The sequence below is a fragment of the Myotis lucifugus genome, unplaced genomic scaffold (genome assembly GCF_000147115.1).
Source record: "Myotis lucifugus unplaced genomic scaffold, Myoluc2.0 scaffold_148, whole genome shotgun sequence".
Classification (NCBI taxonomy): Eukaryota; Metazoa; Chordata; class Mammalia; order Chiroptera; family Vespertilionidae; genus Myotis; species Myotis lucifugus.
Genome location: NW_005871196.1, coordinates 3,021,427 through 3,029,751, shown reverse-complemented (window position 1 = coordinate 3,029,751; position 8,325 = coordinate 3,021,427). Strand labels below are relative to the sequence as shown.

The 8,325-nt window shown below is 40.8% G+C and overlaps 1 pseudogene; it reads right to left on the bottom strand.

Annotated features, from left to right (window-relative positions):
- Positions 1–2,180: 2,180 nt before the first annotated feature.
- Positions 2,181–2,757, bottom strand: LOC102435444 (annotated as a pseudogene).
- Positions 2,758–8,325: the final 5,568 nt, after the last annotated feature.

Here is an 8,325-nt window from a genome sequence, read left to right as displayed (position 1 = left end):
AACCGCAGACGAAGGCCACTGCATCCATCATCCGTGGACCCTTAGTTAGCCCACTTCCGATGGGACCCTGACTGCCGCTCCCAAACTACGACCCCTTTGCCAGCAAGAAGCAGCCAGACAAATCGACGACCATTGTTCCCAATGGCAGTTGGGGTTCCCTAATTGGAGGGGGGACTGAAACAGGAATTTTAGGGGTAAAAAAGGACAGGTTTAGACAATTTTAGAAATTTTATAAATTAAGGGGACCATGGAGGAAGCACAGGGCTGCAGAGCAATAGGTGTATTTTCATAGAATGGGGGAGCTGAAAAGCTGCAACAGGTAAATTTCCATAGAATGAGGGAGCTGGGAACAGCAAAAGGTCTATATTTACAAAATAAAGAGAAGGAAGCCCTTTATCCAGAAGAAGAAGAAGAAGAAGAAGAAGAAGAAGAAGAAGAAGAAGAAGAAGAAGAAGAAGAAGAAAGCCCAAAGTGAATAAGAAAACAATAAGGAAGGGGTAGACCCTCACATGTCCCATGTAAGGTTTGACTGTTTGAGCCCAGGAGTTACTATAGTAACCAGTCCAAGGGAATAGTGACCAATCAGAGGGGATATCAAGGCACCAAAATCTGTAGCCTTTAAAAGCTGTAGGGGAAAGGAACTCAGTGGGACTCTTTCCCCCTCCCCACGTGGGAGTCTGTACTTGTTCTTTAATAAATTTCCACCTTTGCTATACCACCTTCTGTCTTCGGATTCATTTTTCGACTCTGGCGGACAAAGAATCTGGGACATCCTGCCCAGGGGAACACTGTGTATTCCAGTACAAAAATTCTGTATCACAGGGCACACTCTTTCTCTCTCAAGAGCACACCCATGCCTTCTCCCCCACCACTTCTTTCCTAAGTTGTGTATCTTTGCTTTATTTCTCCAGGGTCCTTCTTTTGCCTTGTTAACTTGTTTCCTGAGTCTACACAGCCCAGCTGGCTCACTTCTTCTGCTTCAATGACTTTTTTTTGTAAAGGGTCAAGGCAGCCCCCTAGGCTCAACTCTTCCTCACATTTCCAAAGGACCAAGGTAGCTCTGACTAGGCTCACTCCTGTTGCTATGAGCTTGCCTTTTCTATCTTTTTTTGTTTTGTTTTGTTTTTTACACAGAACAAGAAATTTTATTATCTCAAATGCTGGTGTATAACCAACAAGCTTAATTAGAGGAGGAGACAGAGGGAAACTTCAGACATTTCTGGGTAGGTTTGAAACCTTTAGAGATTGACGGCATAACTGTCCATAAAGTCTTTTTTTCTTTTACTTGACAATTTTCACTTAACAGTTCTTTCATGATGAAGTCCCCACCAGTCTTTTCCCTGTAAAGTCAAAGGTAAGACAAAATTTCTCTAGGATATGAAGGTATTAGAAATAGTTTTCTTTATACTTTTACACACATTTTAATGTCTGAATTTGAAAATTTACTGAGGATTTCTTCATTTTTTACTTTGAAAAATAATGGTCAAGATACTGAATTTTCTTAAATTACAGATCACAATAGCTTTATAAATGATCAAGATACATGTACAAATAAAATTTCAGATGCCCTGGGAAACATGTTAAGATGTAGTACACATATTTCTTCTGGAGTTTGCTTATACTTCTGGGATACTAAGAATATTCACCTTATTAGTATATACTGAAAATTTAGCCTTTGATACCTATAGCTTGAATAGATCACAAAGTGGAATCTTCAAAGTTTTCTCAAGAGGCTTTCTGTCCAATAAACTCAGAAGACATCTGGTGTCCTACGTTGGATACATTCTTTTTCTCACGTAATTAGTATCAGTGGGCTCTTGCACTGGCTGGCAGTTTGTCTTGGTCACGATGCATTCTTCCAAAACCATTCCGTACAGTGGATATGGAAGTAATTTTTCCCAATGCAAAGAAGATAATCTGGATCAATTACAAAGTCAAAGCCATACGTGTTTTAGGATAAACAGGTTTCAACAGTCCTAAGATCCTTTTCCTTTAACAGCTTTTTTTCTTTGTCACAACTGTGCAGTCACTGCCCTATTCTATTCTGAAAAACAAAACCAAAAAAATTTTTTTTGAAGATCAAGTTTTTCACTGGCACAGAACTATTTGGAATAAACCCAAGAGACAGTGGAATGCTGGGTCTCTCCTCAAGTAGTTTCCTCCTCTTTAACCGCATTTAACTACTCTTTGTCAATAATCTCATCACAGCTGAGTTCTTCGGTCAGACGATTGACAACCATAAGTGAAAAAAGCTCTTCCATAAAAGCCAACTGATCAAACGGGGTCTTCTCGTAATGCATCTGAAAACTGCCATCCACGGCCGCCTCTCCAGCACTGAATGTTCTCAGAAATATCTTGTTGACTTCGTCCAGGGTCACGGATGCCCTGTAGCCTGCACCATGCCGCTGCGCCTCCTCCGTATAGTCCGATAGTCGTAGTCGTCCTCCCAGTCATCAAATCCCTCAGCTTCAAAGTCAGGGCCAGCGAACAGGCCTGGCAGCTCCCCGGGGCTGGGCCGGCCTGCAAGGCCTCGGTCCCCCACTGCCTCCGCCATCAGGCCTTCCTTCTCGGGCTGAGGCGGGGCCGGTTGCGGGGGTGGTTCTGGATGGCTCCTGGTTCCCGCTGCCTACCTCCATCCGCAGAAGGTCTCCCTCGCCCGACATCACATCCATCTGCAGGTCATTGCTCTCTTCATACAGCCCGGACAGCGCGTGCATTGCCGCCATGGCGCCAGCGGCTCAAGCTCGGGCAGGGCGTTTGCTGCAGGATCAGAGCGACGGGCCATGCGGTTGTGCCTTTTCTATCTTTTTTTTTTTTTTTTTAAATATATTTTATTGATTTTTTACAGAGAGGAAGGGAGAGAGATAGAGAGTTAGAAACATCGATGAGAGAGAAACATCGACCAGCTGCCTCCTGCACATCTCCCACTGGGGATGTGCCCGCAACCCAGGTACATGCCCTTGACCGGAATTGAACCCGGGACCCTTCAGTCCGCAGGCCGACGCTCTATCCACTGAGCCAAACCGGCTTCGGCTGTGCCTTTTCTATCTTAAACCCTTCCTTTGCTTCACTGTCCCCAGCTTTAAGAAATGTACTCTCAAAATCACCTGGACTTGTGTTGCGAAATATTTCCTGCAAAAAGTCAAGAACCAAGAGCCCACACCACTGCTAACATGACCAGTGCAAGTCTACTTTAATAGGTCTATATCTTTATCTCCTAGTGTTTGCATGTAATAAAAGAGATATAAAGGTAAAGGGGCTAATAAAATTTCCTCGGTTTGTCTTAATAGCTGAAATTTCACAATTAAGGTTTTATTTTTCAGGTTAACTATAGACTTCTTCATAAATTAAACATACTGTTAAAAAAAGAAAAGCAACAGACCCCAAATGGGGTCGTTTGTGCTAAGCCCCTCCTCAGCAAACCAAGACTTAAACTGCAGTTTCAGCCTCTTCCAGGAATGTGACCCTCTGCATGATAGCCCCCACCTTTCCTCAAAGAAAGGTGACTTAGCCTGAAACAATCCCCTCTTCGTTAGAAATTTCCCTTTTCTGCTCCATTCTGACTACAAAAGCTTTCAATTTTGAGCAACTCCTCAGAGCTCTTTTCTACTTGCCAGATGGAATGCTGTCCAATTCATGAATCATTGAATAAAGTCAGTTAGATCTTCAAATCTTAGTTAAAAAATTTTTAGCACCACTGAGTCCCTAGAAACTTCATCCAAATAAATTGTTCAGCTTGCTTTCCTATAAGAAAGAGTAGTATAAAAGCACTGACTTCCTTGACAAGAGCATAATCAATGAAGAGAATGAATATAGACAGGTGACCAAGTTTTCTTACTTCACTTTGCCTAGAACTGATCATATTTGTAGTATCAACATGGTGCCAAATCATTCTCTCCCTGGCCTTAGCTTTTGATTCAATGGCAGCTTTCGGTTCACACAAAAACCAAAGCCCCCTATAGTAGAGGGAACAGGTATAATGGTAACATTTATACAGTATTCATAACTCTTTCAACACAGTTATGCAAGCCTGGTGAATAGATTGTATTATTCCTATTTAACAGATGAAGAATCTGAAGCACAGAGCTTAGGTTAATGGATTTTCAAAGAACTTAGAACTAATTAGTGGAAAGGCAGAATTAGAACCCGGGTCTCCTGTCTTCCATTTCAATAGCAATTTCAACTATTCTGAAGTTTCTTTATAAAGGAAGAACAATAGATTATTAAATTACTCACTGGTTCAAGATATTTTGTAATTATCTAAAATGTACAAGCACTGTGGGAACTTCCTGTAAGGAATGCAAAGATAAGTACAAGGTGGCATGCACCCTCAGCAAGGCCAGCTCTATGGAGTCTGAATGGAGGGGCTTCCTCCTTCCAGAATCATGTAGAGTAGAGAGGTCTGAGCAGGAATCACAGAATATGTTGGGTTAGTGGTTGCTTTCTGGGAAAACTGTGAAGCAAGACAATAATACAGCTCAGAAGCAGTTAGGTTCTGGGGAGATTGCCACTATGAAGAACCACTCTAAAATTATCATTTTAAAGTCTGGGGAGGATAATTGAATTGGAGTAGAAAGGATGAATTGAATCAAGAAATAAGGCAGAAAATAGAGAGTTCTAGAAGTTGAACATAGGATTAAAAGCAAGTTGGCTGGATGTTGAGTTCCACAAAATGCTGCACCTTAGAGGTTGTTAATTTCCTTTGATGATATACTAAACTGAACCTCTGGCTAAGAAATGAAATAAATTAACAAACGAAGTGGAGACAGACTCATAGATACAGAGAATAGACTGATAGTTGTCAGAGGGGAGGGTTTGGGGGCTGGGTGAGAAAGGTGAAGGAATTAAAGAAAAAAAAGAAAGACTCATGGACACAGACAACAGTATGGAGATTGTCAGAGGGAAGGGGGTGGTGGAGAGAGGTAGAAGAAAGTAAAGGGGGAATATATGGTGATGGAAGGTAACTTGACTTAGATGATGTATTGTAGAATTGTACACCTGAAACGTATATAATTTTATTTACCAATGTCACCCCAATAAATTCAATAAGAAAGAAAAAATGGCCTACGAATTAGAATTTAGGTAGGAAATTAAAAAAAAATTAAAAACAATATCCAAGCCCCACCTCCCAATGGTTCTGATTTAACTATGGCAGCCAGATGTTATTATTTTTAGTTTCTCAAGTTATTTGAATGTGCATTCAGGTTTAGAATCCAATTGGAGTAAAGCTGAACCTGCAGGTGGATACACCTGGCCACAGAGTCCTTAGTACATCTATTAGCATTTTGGCTGGTTCTTTAGTGGCCCCAGAAGCCAATGAGCCTTGGTCAATAATAAGACTACACCATGGAAAAGCTTCTGCACAGCAAAGGAAACCATCAGCAAAATAATGAGAGCCCACTGTATGGGAGAACATATTTGCCAATGATACATCTGATAAGGGGTTAATCTCCAAAATTTATAGGAAACTCATACAACTTAAAAAAAGGAAGATAAACAATCCAATTAAAAAATGGGCAAAGGGCCTAAATAGACACTTCTCCAAAGTGGACATGCAGAAGGCCAAAAGGCATATGAAAAAATGCTCAAAGTCACTAATCATCAGAGAGATGCAAATCAAAACGACAATGAGATACCACCTTACACCTGTCAGAGTGGCTATTATCAACAAATCAGCAAATGACAAGAGCTAGCGAGGATGTGGAGAAAAAGGAACCCTTGTGCACTGCTGGTGGGAATGCAGACTGGTGCAGCCACTGTGGAAAACAGAATGGAGTTTCCTCAAAAAATTAAAAATGGAACTTCCATTTGACCCAGTGATCCCACTTCTAGGAATATATCCCAAGAAATCAGAAACACCAATCAGAAAGGATATATGCACCCCTATGTTCATAGCAGCACAATTTACAATAGCTAAGATTTGGAAACAGCTTAAGTGCCCATTAGCAGATGAGTGGATTAAAAAACTGTGGTACATCTACACAATAGAAAAAAGAAAGAACTGTTACTATTTGCAACAGAATGGATGGACCTAGAGAGCATTATGCTAAACAAAATAAGTCAGTCAGAGAAAGATAGGTATCACATGATCTCACTCATATGTGGAATCTAATGAACAACGTAAACTGATGAACAAAAATAGATCCAGAGACATAGAAGCATCGAACAGACGGTCAACCCTCAGAGGGAAGGCATGGGAGGGTGGGTGGGTGGGAAGAGATCAACCAATGAACTTGTGTGCATATATGCATAACCCATGGACACAGACAATAGTGTGGTGAAGGCCTGGGTGAGGGGGTGGGGTGGGCTGAGAGAGAACAGTGAAGGGAAAGGGGACATATGTAATACATTCAACAATAAAGATAAAAAAATAAATAAAAGACTACACCGAGGGGGGGAAAATCTCTTCAAACCCTTTATATTTAAAAATAAATGGACTTAAGTACTGTGTCCCAAATTTACTTTTGTGAATTCTGATATAGTCTTGTTGCAGAACAAGAAAATCAAAATACTGCACCTTAGAGGTTGTTAATTTCCTTGATGATATACTAAAGTGAACCTCTGGCTGGTTGATTCTCTTCACATGTGAAGAGGTGTCACATGTGTGGAAGGATTTTAAGAATTGTGACAAAAGTACCTATGGGTGAAGAATGTAAAGCAGAAAAATTGATCAGAACAGCATTATTTTTTATGTTGGTTTCAAAGATTAAAAATCAAGGTAAGCTCATGACACCAGGTTAATTGTGTAACTGCCAAAGAATGTGTCATAAGTTACTAAAGTTTTCTATTCAGCAAGATGAGGTAGGCAGAGAAGAGTATTTTCCATTAAATACAGATTCCTTAAAAATTTATGGGAAATGCTAGGTGAAATAAAATGAGTTTCTTTACTGTTGGATTTTTTTCAATCTCTATTATAAAGATGTAGGTGGCGAATCCCTAAAAAAGAGATGACAGTAAACTCTGCTTCCAAAATCTATCTCTTCTCTCCTCCTTTTCCTTCCTTTCCTCTCCCCTCCTCTCTCCTCTACTTGTGCTTAACACCCCCGCCCCCCCAATAACAGTCTAGCCCAGTGGTCGGTAAACCCATTAGTCAACAGAGCCAAATATCAACAGTACAACGATTGAAATTCCTTTTGAGAGCCAAATTTTTTAAACTTAAACTATATAGGTAGGTACATTGTTATTATTAACTTAATTAGGGTACTCCTAAGCTGGCCTTTGCTAAAAACGTCCTCAATCAGATTGAGGTACGTTCGCTGAGGTCGACCCCTTCCAACTCTCCCATCCACACTCATCTTGTATACTTGTTTCGTCTATCTCCTTTCCGAAAACCGACTTCTGCGCATGGGCCACGAAGTTTCAATTGCACTGTACGTGCGTGCCCCTACGTGGTATTTTGTGGAAGAGCCACACTCAAGGGGCCAAAGAGCCGCATGTGGCTCACGAGCCGCGGTTTGCCGACGACTGGTCTAGCCAGTTTGGTTCAGTGGATAGAGCATCAGCCCTTGGACTAAAGGGCCCCTCGTTTGATTCCAGTCAAGGATACCAATCCATGTGTCTCTCTCACATCGATGTTTCTATCTGTATCTCTGTCTTTCCCCTCCCTTCTACTCTGTCTAAAAAAAAAAAAAGAAAAAAGAAAAAAAATATCTTTGGGTGAGGATTAACACACACACACCACCATCACCACCAAAAACAAACAAAAAGAAGTCACAGAGAACTGGGGAAAATGAGAACCAATTAATTTCATCTTTTTCTTTTCTTTTTTTTTTTTAAATTTTATTAGTTCAGGGTTATTCAACCAATTTTTACTGAATGACTAATTTTTTCTACTTTAAATTTTTTAAAATTATAGTTTATATTCAATATTATTTTGTATTAATAAGTGGTTAGACAATCATATAGTTTACAAAGTGTTTCCCTGATATTTCCAGTACCCACCTGACACTATACATAGTTATTACAATATTGACTATTGCTTCCACCCAATCCAAATGTTTGGTTACTCTTTATACCTTAGGTCATTACTGAGTCATGGACCTTGGTAGGCTAGGGCATCTGTAAGTCCAAGCTCTACCACAGCTCCAAGAAGCACTAACTGGAAAAGATACAGAAGGAGCATGAGCAATTGAGAGCCTCCAACCAAGAAGGGGACCTATGTTGAATCTCTTTATCAAGTTGGTCTTGAGGCACAAGATATCTCAGGGAAAGAATTTGGAACAGGGACTAGTGATGGGCCAGGAGGAGCCTTCCCCCAAATGTCAGACTCGATCTGCCTCTGCCTCCTTCACAGTAGCCACCTGGAGAGGATGACAAGAAGGACCA